The sequence below is a fragment of the Saimiri boliviensis genome, chromosome 2 (genome assembly GCF_048565385.1).
Source record: "Saimiri boliviensis isolate mSaiBol1 chromosome 2, mSaiBol1.pri, whole genome shotgun sequence".
Taxonomy (NCBI): Eukaryota; Metazoa; Chordata; class Mammalia; order Primates; family Cebidae; genus Saimiri; species Saimiri boliviensis.
In genome coordinates, this window is record NC_133450.1 from 38,447,911 (window position 1) to 38,467,019 (window position 19,109).

The 19,109-nt window shown below is 43.3% G+C and overlaps 1 pseudogene; it reads right to left on the reverse strand.

Moving 5' to 3' along the window:
* Positions 1-166: 166 nt before the first annotated feature.
* LOC120363968 (heterogeneous nuclear ribonucleoproteins C1/C2 pseudogene) lies at positions 167-1,199 on the reverse strand (annotated as a pseudogene).
* Between the last annotated feature and the right edge of the window lie 17,910 nt (positions 1,200-19,109).

Genomic DNA, 19,109 nt, shown 5'->3' on the forward strand with positions numbered 1-19,109 from the left:
TTATTGTTAAGTCATAAAGAGGTATCAAAATTAAAAGCAAAAGTTACAGGGTAAGACTTAACAAAACTATTAGTAGTGTCAAAGGAAGTGAAAATGGGACTAGGCACAGGGAAACATGAATTAATGAACATGGGAAGGACAAAGATGGAGAACAGTGAGCATCAAAAATTTGATCTTAGACAAGCGCCTAGGTAAAGAAATAATGGGATAAGATTTCTAAACCCTACTATGCGCTTTAAGAGTCATCCTTGCCATTGGCACTGTCTCTGTCATCCTCTCTTTCCTCAGCCTCTTTTTCATCATCCTTGATCAACTCCAGCTGGTCATCCCCCCCATCTTCATTATCATCATCATCATCCAGTAGGTCCCCTTCCTTAACAGAGTCATGTGCACCCCCCTCAGACTCCATCGTCACATGAGTCTCATCTTTCTTCACAGAGCTGCTGCTCGGCTCTTATTCTGACTTATCAATCTTCACCTCTACTGCTTGTTTGCTCTGCTCCTTTTCAGTTTTTTCTAGGTTTTCCAGGAGAGAATCCACTTCTTGTTTTATCTGGGTCAGCTCCTTCTTAATGGCCCGAAGGTCATCTCCTTTCAACCTTCCAGACTTGGAAGATCCCCGCTGTCCACTCTTAGAATTGAAGCCACTTTTGCCCCTTCCTCTTTCCTGATACACGCGGACGTTTCGAGGGCACTACAGCCCAAGCAATAGGAGGAGGAGGAGGTACACGTGCTGTAACCGTACATCCTATCATCATAATCCCTTTGAAAGTCATAGTCCAAGACAAAAGAAGAGCCGTACATCTCCGCTGCAGATGGTTTCACACCTGCTTTTCCTCGGTTCACTTTTGGCTCTGCAGCCAGGTTAATATCTAAAACCTGGCCAGCAACCATTCTGCCATTCTCTCCTGCTACAGCAGCTGGGGCATTTCTCTCATTAACATACTGAACGAAGGCAAAGCCCTTATGAACAGAGCAGCCCACAATTTTGCCACACTTGGAAAAGATTGCCTCCACATCAGATTTCTTGACCACAGGAGTGCTGAGATTCCCAATGAACACACAGGAGTTCATGGAGTCAGGATCTGTCTTGTTGGTTACATTGCTGGCCATTGTGTTTGATGATAAGGTTTCTCACAAAGCCAAAAATGTAGCTGAAGATCAAAAAAATCTCACTCAAGCAAAGTTCCACGAACTTAGATATTTCAAGTGTGTTGTGACAAGGAGCGGGGAGGGAGAAGAGATTCAATTCTGAGTCTCCTACTTCTGGGTTCTACGTGGAGAAGCTGACTGCTGCCCGAGGTCGGCAACGTGGCCACAACTTGTCTCTTCCCACTTTTGAACTTCTTGCTGTCATTTCCGTTTGCTGCAGAGGCCGAATTGCTGCTCATGATAAACGGTCCGTTAGTGACACAAGTAGAAAAAAGCTTGTCAGATCTCCGCTTTGTACCAACTGCTATATCTGGGACAATGCACACAGAGCATGGCACACGGAGCACACCGGCAGGGGACAGGGTGGAGGCGCCAGAATATTTTAGATTTTTGAGATGGAGTCTTCCTCTGTCACCCGGGCCAGAGTGCGGTGCTGCCATCCCGGCTCACTGCAACCTCTGCCTCCTGGGTTCAAGTGATTCTCCTGCCTCAGTCTCCTGAGTAGCTGGGATTACAGGTGTGAGCCTGGCCCATATTTCTATTTTTCACATCTCCCAAATAAAATTTTCAGCGAGAAAAATGACATTGTTCTACATTTTTGAAAAAGGCATTGTTTTACATTGTGAAATATTTTGAAATTTTTAAAATGTGTACATTCACAGAAGATAAATGGATTCTCAGATATTTACTTTTGCATTCAGTGCATTGCAATATGTTGTCCCGGTCAAAGCGTGTGAAGAAAATCCAGCTTCACACAGATATGTAGCTGGAAAAGGGAAGAGTACTTAATAGTCCTCTTAGATAATTGTCGATATTCTATTTTGATGGTGTCTTAAAGGTTAGTTGCAATGTGAAATACGAAATTCTGTCAATGAACTTTTCATATTGTTACATTAAAATCAATTGGTTTGTTGTGCACTTAGAATGGATCTTTTACCCATGCATGATTTTGTAATACAATGCATTCATTGGTCATTGGAAAACATTTGTCTTTGAATTATGCAGGTATTTTAAATGTTGACATATTTTATTTTTACCAGGAAAAAAATCACACTTGTTAATATCACCAACATATTTCATTAAAAATCCTGTGTATTGAGAAGCTGTCAAGCTCCACAGTGGTAAACAAAAGTTTTTCCAAATTCTAATTTTTGCTTGAAAGCTCAAATTTTATCATCAGCAACAAATACTATCAGTTGTTTTCCCTGAAGTGACAGGCTCCCTTTGTTCATTTTTAAGAAAATGTCTGCCAAACACTTAGTCTGAAATAGCATTCTTTGTCATTTGTTCTTTCAATCAAAAAAAAAAAAAGATGCTCCATAAAAAAGTGGCTTGTTCAACTTACAACTCAAATAATCGCCTAAGTGTTTTTCCTAGAGATAACTATCATAGTTGGAACACAGCAGAAGTACTTTATGCATACTTCTCATTTTTTACAGTGTCTCAGTCTGTTGTGTGTTTTCATAACAGAATATCACAGATTGGATAATTTATAAAGAAAAGAAATGTATTTTTTACAGTTCTGGAGGCTGAGAAGTTAAGGGGCCCGCATCTGGGGAGGGCCCTCTCGTTACGTCATCCCGTGGCAGAAGGCAGAAGGGTGAGACAGCAGCATGTGCAAGAGAAGAAAGGAGGCCGACTCCCTCCTTTTCATCAGGAACACACTCCTGCGATAAATAACCCACTCCTGCGATAATGGCATGAATCCATTGATGAGGGCAGAGCCCCCATGACCGTAGTCACCTCTGCCAAGTCCCACTTCTCAACACTGTTGCAATGGGGATTAACACAAGAACTCTGGGGGGGTCACACCAAAAGCGTAGCACACAGATTATTTTGAAAATTGTCAATATTCAACAGAATTAATTTTTAAAGTAGGGGAAGGGTCTTGAACTCCTGGCCTCAAGTGATCCTGTGACCTCGGCTGAGGCCTCCCAAAGTGCTAGGATTATAGGGGTGAGCCAAGGCACCCAGCCTAAGGGCATTTGTTTAAGTGAAACTGACATTTGTTTTTCCTGCAAGTGTGTGACAGCGATGACTAGTACAGTTGGATGCTCAGGCTTTGGTTCATGCTAAAATGCCAGTAGTTTTACCCGCCATTGGTGCAAATTGGCGACACAGTGAAAAAGGCAAAAAACATTATATTATTATTATAAAAGTAGTTTTGACTTCAGGAATACCTCAGTAGAATGGCAGGAACCCTCAGGGGTTTATGGATCACCCTTTGAGAACAGCTGGTGTAGTGGATGCTACAAATGACTAAATGTCAGCGACTTCTTACCCTTGCTTTGCCTCAGGCTAGCTCTGTCTTGTGTGAGCCTCACCCAAGTGTCTTGGGTTTCTTATTTTTGACATAAGCTGGTTGGATTAAATGATCTCTATCACCTCATTGTCACCTAAGGGCCACTGTGGGGCACGGAACAGTCTTTATCATTGACTTATTAACATCATTATTTTTCCTGCTTTTCTCTAATATGGCTTGTTCTGTTGTGTTGCCGGATAAATAAGAACAGAGTCTCTTCTTATCTCTTTACAAAAGGGAGGGCAACGGGCTCTCCTGTAGAACGGGTGGTCTATTGTAGAGAATGGGCTGAATTATCCATCTCTACTGTACTGGGGAGGAGCATTGACATCCATGTATGTTATTCGAGCACAGTGTCTTTGGTTCCAAATTGTTCCCCAGGGTAGGGGCATTTCAGTTAATGTGTGTGTGGTGGGGAGTTCTTTGTCATGAAATTCAGGCAGGAAAATAGGGGCCAAGCTATAATAATAAGAGAAATATGCATTTTTTGTGAAAAGTAAAGAAGACCAGACTGGAGGGTTTTCTGAAGAAATCTACATTATTTGGTGGTGGTGATGTACATTTGCCGTCAGATGGAAGGAAGCCGGCGTTCTCCTGCTTCTACTGTAGCCCCATTCACGTGTCAGAATTTGCCTCTTCCCCCTACAGAGCCAGCAAAAGCCTGAGCTAAGGGAAAATGCAGTGATCTCAGCTGATGCCCGAAGAGACAGAATGTGTGAGGCTCAAGAAGAAGGGACTGCAGGGCTGGGACTGCATTACCCTGAGGGCAGTGGTTTGCCTGGGGTGCCTGACAAGGGCCATATGTAAGAGAGGATTGCAGAGAAAAGGAGAACATGCACATAAGATACCACACAAAAGACGGCACAGAAACACAGCGTCACCTTTATGAATTTTATAACAAACGAAATGTAGCTAAACAAAGGTACATCATGTTTCCTCCACCTTTGTAAAGCTTTAGAGAAAGTACTTGAACCCTTCAATAGAAGAGTGCCATTTGGTCTGAAGAAGAGAGGTGAGTCGATATGGCAGAAGCTCTTGAAGCCAACCTCCACTTAACCAAATCATCCGGTTAGCAGATGTCCCCATTGCCTCTACAGAACCGCTAATGCGCACGGCGTGCTAGATACCCAGCTAGTAGAGGTACTTCTGTTCCCATGAATTGAGCTAAATGTTCACCAGAGGTCAGGGCTATTTGTTCCCAACCCACATCTGCCCATTGTACTTGCAATTCTGATTGTGCAATGTAATCATCATAAAAACCAAAGAAATATGAGTGCAAAAAGAGAGTTTTTTGTTCCTACGAAAACTGGAGTTGTATGCTTTGGAAAGATTTGATAAAAGCAAGTTGCACACAAAAGTTGCTGTTGAATTAGTATGGGAAAGACATGTGGTGAAGACTAGCAAAAAAAAAAAAATCGTAACCATTTTAGGGTAATTCTCAGTAATGTAGGGTAAGACTCAGATTGCCTTGTGTGTTTAAGTTCTCATTCTACTCTGAAGAAACCCAAACCGGAACATATGGTAGATTCCAATAGAAGGTAAGCTCTGTGAGTGCAGACTACCTGTTGTTCACTGTTGTGTCCTTATCACCTAGATTGCGTCTGGCACATAGTAGGAACACAATACATATTTGTAGAATAAATAAACTCTAGATACAGTTAATGCAAGAAAGATAAGGCAGAACTCCAATGAATAGATACCTGCTCCAAGAAAATGCTTTGATCCTACCTTTAAAGAAAACGGTACCTAAACTTATCTTGATGTGCTTTAAGTTAAAATTGAAAGTTTAAGGTATGCTTTTACCATTTTTCATGGTTCCCCTTTTAGACATTTTTATTTAGTGCACCATCTACTGTCCTGAGTACATTGGACAGCGGGGCTTAGCTTGTATTCAGAAGTGGGCACAGCATCTTGGGTATCTAACAGGCACTGCCCACGCCTCGGTGGATTTCCAGACCAGCAGAGGACCACCCAGATCATGAGCCTTAATGCAGACTCCTCTGATCTCCCCTCTCCAGAAGGTAACTAGAAAAACCTGCTCTAGCTCAGAAGAGACCTGATAGGAGGCAGATTGCATCTCTAGATGGAGATTGGCCCAGTGGATGTAGGCAGGATGGAAAGGCCATCCCTTTGAACCTTCTCTGACCCAGTAAGCTATAGTGGGGATGTGTGCAGGTAACAAGTGCCTCTTCCGCTTCAGACTGTGTTTGAGATTCTTCTGATTTGGATGCAGAGGATCTGAGCTTAAACTTCTATGTACAATTAGCCCTTGAACAACATAGGTTTAAACTACACAGTTCACTTATACGTAAATTTTTGTTTGCCTCTGCCACCCCAGAGACAAGAAGACCAAACCCTCCACCACACCTGGCTAAATTTTCTAATTTTAGTAGAGATGGGGTTTCACCATGTTGGCCAGGCTGGTCTCAAAAACTCTTGACCTCAAGTGATCCACCCACCTCGGCCACCCAAAGTGTTGGGATTACAGGCGTGAGCCACCACATCCAGCCATTTTTTAAAACATTTTTTTTTATTTTTGTAAAGATGGAGACTCACTATGTTACCCATGCTGGCCTCAAACTCCTAGCCTCAAGTGATTCTCCTACCTTGGCCTCCCAAAGTGCTGTGATTACAGGTGTGAGCCACCATGCAAGACCTATAATTAATAATTAATAACATTTTCTTTCCTCTAGCTTACTCTATTGTAAGACTACAGTATATAAGACATATAAAATATGTGTTAATTGGTTGTTTGTAATATTGGTAAGGTTTCCAGTCAACAGCAGGCCATTAGTAGTTAAGTTTTGGGGGGTTTAAAGTTAGATGTGAATTGTTTATTGCACAGAAGTTAGTGCCCTTGTCCCTGCGTTATTCAAGGGTCAACTATTAATGTATTAACCTTGCAACCTTGAACTAATTAGCACACTTTTCCGAGCCAGAGCTTCCTATCTGGTGGGCAGGGAGTGGATTACAGGTATGATAAGATATTGATCCTAGGCCTAGGGCAACTAGAACCTCTGGGTTCATTACCTCTGGTGCCAGCAGCCTCACACTTTATTCATAGTGAGAAATATGCGTGCGTGTGTGTGTATGTGTGTGTGTGAGAGTGTGTGTGTGCATATATGTTTTTTCAATTTCCTGTGTATATCATATTGTGGAACAGGTTATGAACAATAAGAGCTGCAGCATTAGCTCCTCAGCTAATAATGGCCATTCTGCCTTTGTGAACAGGTTGTTGAGAGGATCATATGAGATACAGGTGTGAAATGCTGGGAAAACTGTGAGTTATAAAGCAGGAGGTCTCATGACAGACCAAGTGCCTGGTGTTATCTAGCAGCACAGGAGAGTTTGATTCCATTTCTCTAGCCCTAGTTTCTTCACCAAATTCTTGAATTAGTAGAAAAACAAGGGGGCAGAGGGAGTCGGCATATGGCGATCAAAACATTATCCTTACTTCTAGAGGTAACTCTGATATTAGCATTATCTGTAGGCAAGTGAATGTCCTAACACTATACCCCAATGTCAGGCCAATTTTCCCAGCCAGTCATGGGCAACTCCATCTATTCCTGTCCTGCAGAGGAAAACATCTGTGTAGAGCAGAAAGCATACTCCCTGAGGGCAGAAAAGAGAAGTGGAGGGGATGGGTCCATGCATGTCAAGTTTCTTCTATCACGCTTGCCAGTTAGATACCCGATACCTCACTTAACTCTCCTGGGAGGAAGTGAGAGATGGGAGGGAACAGGGGCAGGAATGTTCCACTAACAGACTAGTGGCTGGAATTCTTCACATAGAAGAATGCACATCAGTTGCACCTGACTGAGATTTGGAAGGAGGCTGTGGTCTGTGTTGTCTGCTGTTTCCTTGCAATATGGGCACAGGGTTCTGCATTTCTGCAGGTGTCATTCTGGAGTCACGCTTGCTGTGGTGGCTTCCTGGTCCCTCCAGCTTTTTTTTTTTTTTAGACAGAGTTTCACTCTTGTTGCCCAGGCTGGAGTGCAATGGCATGATCTTGCCTCACTGCAACCTCCGCCTCCACCCAGGTAATTTTTGCATTTTTAGTAGAGACAGGGTTTCACCATATTGGCCAGGCTGGTCTCAAACTCCTGAACTTGTGATCCACCTGCCTTGGCCTCCCAAAGTGCTGGGATTACAGGTATGAGCTACCGCGTCTGGCCCCTCCAGCTTCTTGATGGGGACAAAGGTAGCAGCTTCTCTAGCAGACATTTCTGCTATGTTCTGCTGGTTATTGCTGTAGACAACCTAGAACCGACTCCTTTAGCCTACCAGTGAATTTTTAAGCACCTAATTTCCTTAATTAAATCCCTTTCTTCTTAGAGTGCTCAAGTGGTGGCTATTATCTGAAATACAGCAGTGATGGAGGAGCATTTTATCAGTACTAGCCTTTCCTGGAAACCTTCTTTTCCTGTCCACCACCCGCTTCCTGCATTGGCTCTTTTCATTTCTCATTGACCAGCATTGGGTCACATACCTATACCTAAAACCATCACTGACCAAGGGAGCACTGTCCTTGTTCAGATCACACTCATCATCAAAGAACCAGTGTGGAATGGTGAGCATCCCAGCTTTTCAGACTTATATTTTCTCATCTAGCAGCTTAGGTTCTGCTTATTATTTTGGGACTCCATGCCTAGGTCTTAGAGAGAAACTTCAATATTTAAAAGCCAGTCTTCCTTCAAGCTACCTCTCCAGATACCTGGGTTCTTCTCTAATTATAATAGAAACTAGCACTCTTCTGTAACACAATAAATATCTGTTGAATAATAGCAATTGGGATATCTGTTATTATGAACAACACAATAAATACCTGTTGAGTTGAGTGGATTTAACTTCGGAGTCTGGCAGTTTCAGAGGCAGCCCTGGGTTACCCTGCGTTCCTACTGACGGAGAATAGACCACAACGCCATTACACCTCAGCTACAGGCTGCTCAAGTCCATGCCTTGGAATGGCAGCAGGAAGGTCATTGCCAGACCCTCGTCTCCAACTCATTACCTGAAAAAGAACAAAGACTTCTGGATGCCCTTGAAGAGAGAAGAGTGCCATGTTCCCTGCAGTCACCTAGGCTTGCTTTCTGGAGTAATCAGGCCTCACCTCCTTCCACAGTCTGACACAGTGATGATATTTTTTAAGGTTTGTAGTGGTTTGAGTTAAATTACCTTTCCTCTTGGAGCTTCAGGTAAAATCACTATGTGTTGAATATCTGCTTCATGCAAAGAGTGCATGGGCTATAGAGTACACACCTTGCTTCTTATCCCCAAGTGGCTTCTCATCTCATGGAGCACGGGACTTGTATAAACAATGCTTTTTCTTATTTGTTTTTCACTACTCAGGTCATTAAAGGAATATCTAAAATTCATATTTCTGATTCATTTGAATGTGTGCATATGGGGAGATAGGACTTTTACTTCAGTGCATTAAAATGTATATTGCAATCTGTTTTTTGAGGGTGGGGAGACACTGTCTCACTCTGTTGCACCAGCTGGAGTGCAGTGGAATCATCACGGCTCACTGCAACGTCTGCCACCTGGGCTCAAACAATCCTCCTGCCTCAGCCTCTTGAGTAGCTGGGACTACAGGCACATGGCACCATGCGGGCCCAGCTAATTTTCTTGTAGAGATGAGGTCTCACTATTGCCCAGGCTGGTCTCAAACATTTTGGCTCAAGCAGTCCTCTCACTTCAGCCTCCCAAAGTGCTGCTATTACAGGCGTGAGCTACCACATTCAACCTACAATCTTTTAAGTCTTTTTCTGGAAACTGAAAGAGATTTACTGGGCATGGCCCTTTTAGGAACCTCTCTGCTTGGAAGAAAAAAACTGTTTTTTGTTTTTTTTTTTAGTTGTTGTTGTTTTTTTTAAGACAGAGTCTACTTCTGTCACCCAGGCTGGAGTGCAATGACACAATCTCGGCTCATTGCAATCTCCGCCTCCCAGATTCGAGCAATTCTGCTGCCTCAGCCTCCCGAGTAGTTGGGATTATAGGCAATGCCACCACACCCGGCTAATTTTTGCATTTTTAGTAGAGACAAGGTTACACCATGTTGGTCAGGCTGGACTTGAACTCCTGACCTTCTGATCCAGCCACCTGGGCTTTCTAAAGTGCTGAGATTACAAGCGTGAGCCACCATGCTTTTTTTTAATCTTTTTTTTTTTTTTTTTTTCAGTAGCTAACCCAGCTGAACTGTAAAGTCATACAGTCAGGGAGTTGATGATGTCACTCACTTGTGTATTTGCAGTTGCCAAGCCCATTTTTGTTAGATGCCTGTCAAATGCTAACAGATCTAGGGAGGAGTGAAGGAAGCGGCGCCGCAGTCCAAGAGGAAATACTCAATGTATTTTAAGTGAGGGATGCTTATCTACCTGAACCAGGGATCTCTCCTTGCCACACCCTTTCAGCCATGCTCAGCCGCTGCGCCTGTTTCTACAGTATTAGCAGCTTCCGCAAATACTGCAAACCCTTTCAGGACCTCCCATCTACGAAAATTAATTCCTGTAAAAACAAGACAAAAAGGCAATTTGAAGGAGAAACAGGACCTTCAAAATTCTTTAAGTCAGCATAAGATTTTTTTGAAGAAAGAATATCACTGTATTTATTTTCCTACTGGTAGTTTTTCTTTTTTTTCTTTTTCAGCTTTTATTTCAGATTCAGGTACATGTGCAGGTTTGGTACCTGGGTAGATTGCATGATGCTGAGGTTTGGGGTATGAACAGGTAATTTTCGTATAGCTTCAACATTTTCTCCTCAAAATGAAAAAAACACCACCAAAAAATCCCAGCCAGGTGTAGTGGCTCACACCTATTATCCCAGTGCTTTGGGAGGCAGGGATGGGAGGACCACTTGAGCCCAGGGATTCAAGGCCAGCATGGGCAACATAGCCCTTACCTTTACAAAAAATAAAGTCAGCCAAGCATAATGGTGCCTACCTGTAGACTCAGCTACTCGAGAGGCTGAGGTTGGAGGATTACTTGAGCTAGGGAGGTCAAGGTTGCAGTGAGCCATTATTAAACTCCAGCCTGAGCAACAGAGTGAGGCCCTGTCTTAAAAAAAAACAAATGTTTGCGTTTCTGAATGGCCAGCATCTCCTTGGATCACCACATTCCAGCCTTAGAAGAATCTTCTGTGTAGTTTTAGCCTTCTTCCAGAAAATCAGTTTTGTCTGCCCACCATAGCCACTCTGCTTCCCATCACAGTGCGTCTTCCCCTGGGCATAGGGGGAATCCTTGCCCTTATACTGGGGCTCTTTGTAAGGCTGATGCTTGCCACACTTCTTACAGAAAGCTCTTCTGGCTTTAGGCACACTGACCATCTTTGCAGTAGAGCTATCTACACAATGAAAACAGCAAGTTTGGGGTCTGTAATTCTTGCTTCACCTGGCTCCTGCCTAACAGGAAAGGGAGGAATCAATACTTTGGTTTTAAAGGCATTTCATCTGATAAGCTCTTGGCCCAAGGCATGACAATTAATTTCTGTAGATAATAAAACCTCTCAGGGTCAATGAGGAGACATCCTTAATATCTAAGTGTGTGATTCATGCAGCATAGAATGAACAGTGTCTAAACATTTGTTATGGGCCAAATTGTGTCCCCATAAAATTCATACGTTGAAATCCTAACATGTATTACCTCAGAATGTAACTCTACTTGGAGATAAGTTTTTTAAAGGCATGACTAAGTGAAAATGAGTTCTTTTTTTTTCTCTTTTTTTTTTTTTTTTTTGAGACAGAGTCTCACTCTGTCACCAGGCTGGAGTTCAGTGGCGTGATCTCGGCCCACGGCAACCTCTGCCTCCTGGGTTTAAGTGATTCTTCTGCCTCAGCTTCCCAAGTAGGTGGGACCACAAGTGCGTGCCACCATCCCTGGCTAATTTTTGTATTTTTAATAGAGATGGGGGCTTTACCATATCGATCAGGCTGGTCTCAAACTCCTGACCCTGTGATCTGTCTGCCTAAGCCTCTCAAAGTTCTGGGATTACAGGCATGAGCCACTGCACCCGGTCAAAAATGAGTTCTTTAGAGTGGGCCCAAATACAGTATGATTGGTATCCTTATAAGAAGAGGAAATTTGGACAGAGAGAGAGACAACAGGCATGTCCGCAGGCATGGATTAAAAACCCACGGGGTCCCAGTGAGAAGGCGGCCATCTGCACACCAAGGAGAGGCCTCAGAGGAGAGGCCTGTTGAAACTCAAGAGGAGAGTTTGTGGCACCCCTAGCAAACTCATTCCACATTTATTACAGAATTCTTCATTGTCGTGTTACCACAAAGATGTGTTTATGCAGTGCACTCGTTGTACTTACCGGGTGCTGTGTAACTGAGATTACAGAACAAAGCACAACCGACTGATAACACAAGGGATCAGGTTTTGCTAGAGGACAGTTGGCAAGACTTCATGAAGTCTCGGGAAATTGTATACTCCTTCACACCTAGAGCTAATTTTTTAACCCCAAAAATGATTCCTTTAAATGTTTCTATTTATCTGTTCACTCCCATATCCTCTCCTTTCTGCACTTCGCCACCCTTCCACTTTCCCCATCACCCAGTCCACACACACACAGACACACAGACACACAGACACACACACACACACACACACACAGAGACACACACACACACACCTGCCAACACATCCATGTGCCCTTGGGCAGGCTCTGATATCCATTTCTGCCTCTGCCTAATACAAAATAAAATAGCTGCTATATTCTGTTTTGGTTTGTTTTCCTAAAGCTTTATGCAGATTTCTGCAACCAAAAGTTTAGACAAGTTTGAAAACCTGTTTGTGAGGGTAAGATTTTCTACCTGACTTCAAATCAGTCAGTGAAGATGGGTTCAGCAAACCAGGCAGTCACCCTGAGGTATCAGGAAAAGTTTTTATTAGGGGTGGAAAACTACCTGCAAGGTTTGGCTAGGAATCCACCGTGTCTACAGGGCGAGGAGGCACGGTGGATGCTGCTCTGGTGAGGACTACATATCAGACACGAGCAGAGAGAGAGAGTCTCCTGAGGCTGCGGGTCCAGAAAATTCCCGAGTTAGGGTCTACAGCAGTCTGTCTCCCACCTGGGGTGCCATGATGTCAGCTCCCTCATATGTGGAAGTAGATTAGGCTCTGGGAGGCCTAGAGTAAGTCACTTAACTCCGGATCTGAACTGTGAAAAGTTCAACTTCCTGAACAATAAAATAAGATTAGACCAGATAAGTCACTTGAAGGTTTTGTTTTGTTTTGTTTTGTTTTTTTAAAACTGTGAAAAGAACTTTACTTGAGCAAAGGTTCATACTAAAAACAAACACACATCAGGCTGGCCTAGCTCAGGGGCGGGGACAATGGGCACAGAGCCTCACCTGCTCTCACCTTGCCTGTCACTCCTCCTCCTCTAGCAGTAACCAAGAATTCTCAGTGGATCCCCTTGGCTGAAATCCAGGGTGAAAATCACCAGATTTGATTATTTCTAAGATCTGGGCAACAATGGGCTTTGGGGGAAGGGGTACTAATTTATAGTGTCTGCTGATTTCAGTGGTGTAAATACTACCATCACGGCTAAATTCAAGCTTACCAAAAACATCACTGAATGCAGAGTTGTCCATGGAATTGCACATCATATTGTAAAGTAATTATAAAGTAATAGGGTTTCTTTTTCTTTGTTTTTTTGAGACGTAGTCTCACTCTGTCACCCAGGCTGGAGTGCCGTGGCGATAGCCTGACTCACTCCAAACTCCACCTCCCAGGTTCAAGTGATTCTCTTGCCTCAGCCTCCCAAATAAATGGGACTACAAGCACCCACCACCACACCTGGCTACGTCTATATTTTTAGTAGAGGCAGAATTTTGCCACTTGAGACCAGGGCTGGTCTCACACCCCTGACCTCAAGTGATCCACCCACCTCAGCCTCCCAAAGTGCTAGGATTACAGGCATCAACCACTGTGCCTTACTGAAATAATGAGTTTTGAATATTTATTACCTTTGTTTTTAGTATGGTTTATTTGATTATATAATTCAATTTTTTAAGAATGGCTGTGTTTAACAATCAGCATACAAAATTCCTGAAAATTTAGCAATCAGTTCTTGCAAACTGGTATCCAGGATACCACTCACTATCAAGGACCTTTTTAGCTCCAACCTTCTAAATGTTTATACTGAGGCATAAGCCATTTGAAGCCGGGAAGGGCCAAGTGTGAATAATCCTAGGGATTTTGCGAGTGTGCTGAGGAGGAAAAAAACAAAATAAAATATGTTTTCAATGTAGCATCCAACACAAAGAAGAGAACTTGGCAAAAAACAAGTGCCCAGTCAGTGAATGACACGATGTCTCAATGAGGCAATGGCTCAACCCTCACTCAGTAGGCTCTGTACTTTGAGTTATTTTTTTTCAGTTAATACTAGAGTAGATTTATACCCATCCAGCCACATTCTGTCATCCAGCCTTCCAGTGGGCCAGGGAGCACCAACTGTGCTGATACTTGTGACAAAAAGGTATCAGTAATGCACAAGTTAGAGTGTTAACTAACCGTACAGAGGCTGCAACAAGGACTTCATCCAATGGCCCAAGCTGATCCCAGTGGATGACTCAGCCAGGCCAAGAGGCCCACACGGGCTCTAGCCAGATCTCCAGGCCACGTGATCATCTGCCATGGGTGGGTATGATCTTACTGTGTCTTGTCACTCCTCCTGGCTACTATCTTCCTTCTGGTAGGATCAGTGTTTAATTCGTATTCAGTGCTTCCATTCTTCCCAGAGTTTTTGAAAATAGCATGGGTGTTCACTAACCAAGCAGTTAAGAGCATGGATTCTGAGCCAGACTCTGGGACCAAAAATTCTCGTTCTATTCCTTACTAGCTGTGTAACCTTGGGTGGGCAAGCTGCTTAACTTCTCTTGCCTTAACTTCTCTTGGGTCTCAATTTCATCCTCTATAAAATATGACTAATAAAAATACTTACTTCACAGCAATATTGAGACGATTAAATGAGTTTTATATATACCGAGTACTTAGAACAATGTCTGGCACATAGAATATGCTTTTTAAATGTCAGCTATTACATCATTACATAATATATATTATTATTATGCAATAGATGAATTAATGCAGGTATCCAAATACATGGGGAAAAAGAGCCTGAATGGTTGTGTAATAGTATGTTTCTGGAAAACAAGGCCAAGTATGGATTTATAATAGGTATAATATAGAAATAGCAGTAACTTTGGCTATACATCTGAAATATAATTACCGGATTTTTAAAATGCATTTTACAAGCATTATTTTACTAACTCTTCATAAAAATCCTAATAAGGAACTACCATTCTCTGTATTACACAAATAAGAAAAGTGAGGCTTGTGGTCGTAACTGTTATGATCACAAGGTTTGTGTTCTCCCCAGATTCACATGTTAAAATCTAATCCCTAAAATCATGGTATTTAGAAAAGGGACCATTGGGAGGTAAGTAGGTCCTGAGAGCAGAGCCCTTGGGAATGAAATTAGTGCTGTCATAAAGAGACCCCAGGCTGGCCGCAGTAGTTCATGCCTGTACTCTCATCACTTTGGAAGACAGAGGCAAGAGGATCACTTGAGCCCGAGAGTTTGAGAACAGCCTGGGCAACATAAGGAGTCCCCGTCTCTACACAGAGTTTAAAAATTAGCCAGGCGTGGTGGCATGTACTTGTGGTCCCAGCTATTTGGGAGGCTGAGGTGGGAGGATTGCTTGAGCCCAGGAGGTTGAAGCTGCAGTGAGCTATGATCATGCCACTGCACTTAGGCTGGATGACAGAGCAAGACCTTGCCTCAAACAAACAAAAAAGGGACCCCAGAGAGATTCCCCCACTCCTTCCACAACATGAGGACACAGTGAGAAGGCAGCTGGCTGGGAACCAGGAAGCAAGCCCTCACCAGACACCAAATCTTTTGGCACCTTCATCTTGAACTTCCCAGCCACCAGAACCATGAAAATAAATTTCTGTTGTTTCTAAGCTACCCAGTGTACTTTCTCAACACCACATAGTCAATGACTCCAGTACATGTCCTATTGACTCCAGCACTTGAGCGCTTAACCACTAGCCTATACAGCTATATCCACAGTCCTAGCAGCCAGCTCCTGGCCGCCAGTCCACCTGTCATCTCTCCTCTCCACCTATCCCTCCAGGTCCATCCAAGACTTACCTCTTTTCTGAAGGTCTCTCAGATTTCCCCTTGGTAGGAAGCTCCCAGCTCTTCCATATACTGTGTGCCCCCCTCCCCTGTCTGTGAGTATGTTACCTTAGACTCCCTTTGTCTATGTCACACAGAGGCTCTTTCTTTCTCCCCTTTGAGAAATAAGGTTTTTCCAAGTCAGAGGTGTTGTTTCTCTTTTGTTTCTATCTTTGTGGCACCAAAACATCCCAGTAGTAGTAATCGTTACCAATTGCTGGGCACCAAGTACTCTACATGCATTATTTTCCTTAATTCTTAGAATAATCCTGTTCTCCTATTAGGCAGACACAATTTCTGGCCCCATTTTCCAGATGAGGAAACTGAGGCTAGAAGAGGTTAAATGACTTGCAACAGTTAGCTGAGGATCAGAGCTAGGATTTAAACCCAGGTCTGTTTAATCTCAAACTCACATTCTTAATCACATCTGTTTTTAATCGTGTTTGATGCTTAACTATACACTGGAGAGGGAATGAGTCTTAGCCTCGACCAAACCTCCCAGAGCCATAAAGGCCTTGCAAAAAAAAAAAAAAAAAAAAAAAAAACAAGTGAGAAAAAAGGATGTTTAGACACTTTGCAAGACCTGGGTTTAATTCATGACCAGGCTAAGACATTACCCCTAAGCCCCATGACACTGTCAATCCCTGCATAAACCTGCCCTGTGTATTGTTCAGAGTTCTCCAGAGACTGTCCAAGTGTTGCATGCACTCAAGACTGCTAGCCCAAGTGTCAAAGATTTTAAAATTAGAATAATGAGAAATTCAGCTGAGTAGAACCAAGCCCTATTCTAACCAAGCACCTTCAACTTCTCACAGTCACCTGGGCACAGTGGTAAAGAGCGGAGGGTAGAGAGCTGATATTAGCTAAGAAACGTGCAAGCTATTTGCACAGAAGAGAGGACACAGCCTCTATCTTCAGGGTGCCTCCTGTCTGCTCAAGTATGCTCAACTCCTTTAAGACTGTCTACAGAGCAACTCACTAGTGAATGCAAATGTATAATAGCAAAGAGCACAGAGAAGAGAGAGGCCGAGGGGGTGTGAAGTTAAATGAGTGCTTAGAATGCAGTAAAACCCTTCAGGGAGTTTCTAGACATGGCAACAACTAGATTTTACAAAAATTTAAAACAATTTTTTTTTGATACAAATGCAATATATGCCCATGACAAACAAATCAGAAAATACAGACAAGCAAAGAAAGGAAATAAAAAAATCCCCACCTACACTCTTACCCACCCAAAGACAACTTCTGTCCACACCCTCAACACCTTGACAACTAGAATTTGCAGGAGGGAATGTGCAGAGCTGGAGCATACGTCAGGGGTAGGGGTGTGTGTGTGTGTGTGTGTGTGTGTGTGTGTGTGGTGTCTGCATCCATCTGTGTGTGTGTGTCTCTCTGTGGCTGGACAGGAGGGGGCTGGCAGTTTTGCATTTTGGTTTATGCTTGGGAATAGTGATAATAAATTTATTTGAAGGGATCAAAAAGAAGAGAGTTGAAGAAAAGGAGGACTAATAGAAAATCCTCTCAGAATAGGGAGAAATTTGAAAGAGGCAGTAGTACCAGGGAATTTAGCTGAATAGTGACACAAAATAATCAAAATAGGCCAGGTGTGGTGGCTCACACGTGTAATCCCAGCATTTGGGAGGCTGAGGCAGGCAGATGACTTGAGGCCAGGAGTTAGAGACCGCCTGGGCAACATGGTGAAACCCCGTCTCTACTAAAAATACAAAAACTAGCTGGGTGTGGTGGCAGGTGCCTGTAATCCCAGCTACTTAGGAGTCTGAGGCAGGAGAATCTCTTGAACTCTGGAGGTGGTTGCAGTGAGCCAAGATCCCACCACTGCACTCCAGCCTGGGTGACAGAGTGACTCAGTCTCAAAAAAATAAAATAAAATAATCATAATAGCAATAACAGTTGACCTTTTTGAGTGCTTACCATATATGACATTGTGCTAAGTACTTTCCATCTTTTATTTTAATCCTCACAACTACTCTATGAAGTAGATACTCTTATCCCTATTTTACAGAGGAAAAGAGCTTTGCTCAAACTCACATTGTAAGTGGAAACACACTGATGCTTCTTACAGTTTGCTCTGTAGGCTATCTGCATCAGAATGCTCTAAGGTGTTTGTTACAAATGCAGTCTTTGGTTGTAACCTGAAGCGTCTGATTCAGCAAGTCTAGGTGTGGCCAAGGGCATTTGGTCCTAACCTTGTTACAGGACCAACAAGTTTGTGTGCCTGCTGCACAGTAACATGCCAGTACACTAAGACAGCAGGGTTTGCAGCAGAGAACAAGTTTGACAATCACAGCGCTCTGAGCAAGGAAGTGGGAAGGAGACTCTCAAATACATCTCTCCAAGGAGCAAAGAAAGGAAACTCTCAAATACATCTCTCCAAGGAGTTTTGAGGTTAGATTTTTAAGGAGACTATGAAGTACCAAGAGGCTGGAAAATTAGGGTCATTGATTAGTCAGGGCAAAGGGGATAAAATCATCAGAAGATAGAAACAACATTCTTTACTGAGTCAGCTCCTGTGGGATCCTTCAGATCAGCTAATATCAATAGTCTCATGGGTATGCAAGACCTGAAAGAATATCTCAAATGGAAAACATAATGTTTCATAATGCCTAAGGTGTTATCTCTATAGCTGTTTAGGGAACCTATCGCCCAGGGTCTGCGTGATTCTAAGACAACAGGCAAACAAGTATGTGGAAGCAGATCAGGAGCAAGCTGAACTAATGACTACAGCTGAGTATGCTGCAAGCTTGGCTTATTTTCATTTCTCCCCTCCCTTCTTCCCTGATTAATTTTATAAAGTTTGTAGGGATGGTTTCAACCTGAAGTGTCTACTTCAGCAAGTCTAGGTGGGGGCAAAGGCATTTCTAACTTTTTTATTTTATTTTTTTGAGATGGAGTTTTGCTCTTGTTGCCCAGGCTGGAGTGCAATGGCACAATCTCAGCTCACTGCAACCTCTGCCTCCCGGGTTCAAGCAATTCTCCTGCCTCAGCCTCCCAAGTAGTTGGGATTACAGGCAGGCCACCATGGCCTGCTAATTTTTTGTGTTTAGTGGAGGCAGGGTTTCATCATGTTGGCCAGGCTGGACTCAAACTCCTTACCTCAGATGATTCACCTGCCTTGACCTCCCAAAGTACTGGGATTACAGGTGTGAGCCACCACGCCCAGTCAACATTTGTAACTTTAACAGCTCTCCAGTGATGTTCTGTCCATCCAAGTTTGAGGGCCACTGATCTCGGATGATGGAAGGACGAACTGGCATAAGGAGTCATCAGAGGTCAGGAGGAGCTATGCCTCTGGCCATAGACCCTTGGCCTGGACTTTTCTGACCTTAATTATGCTGAACTTTGACACTTTAGCCTCCACAGGCCCTTTTGCAGTTGGGGGACTTGCCTTTGGGTGGAGATTGCTTGGTGCCTCTTTCATTGCTCTCTCACAACTGCTCTTAGATGC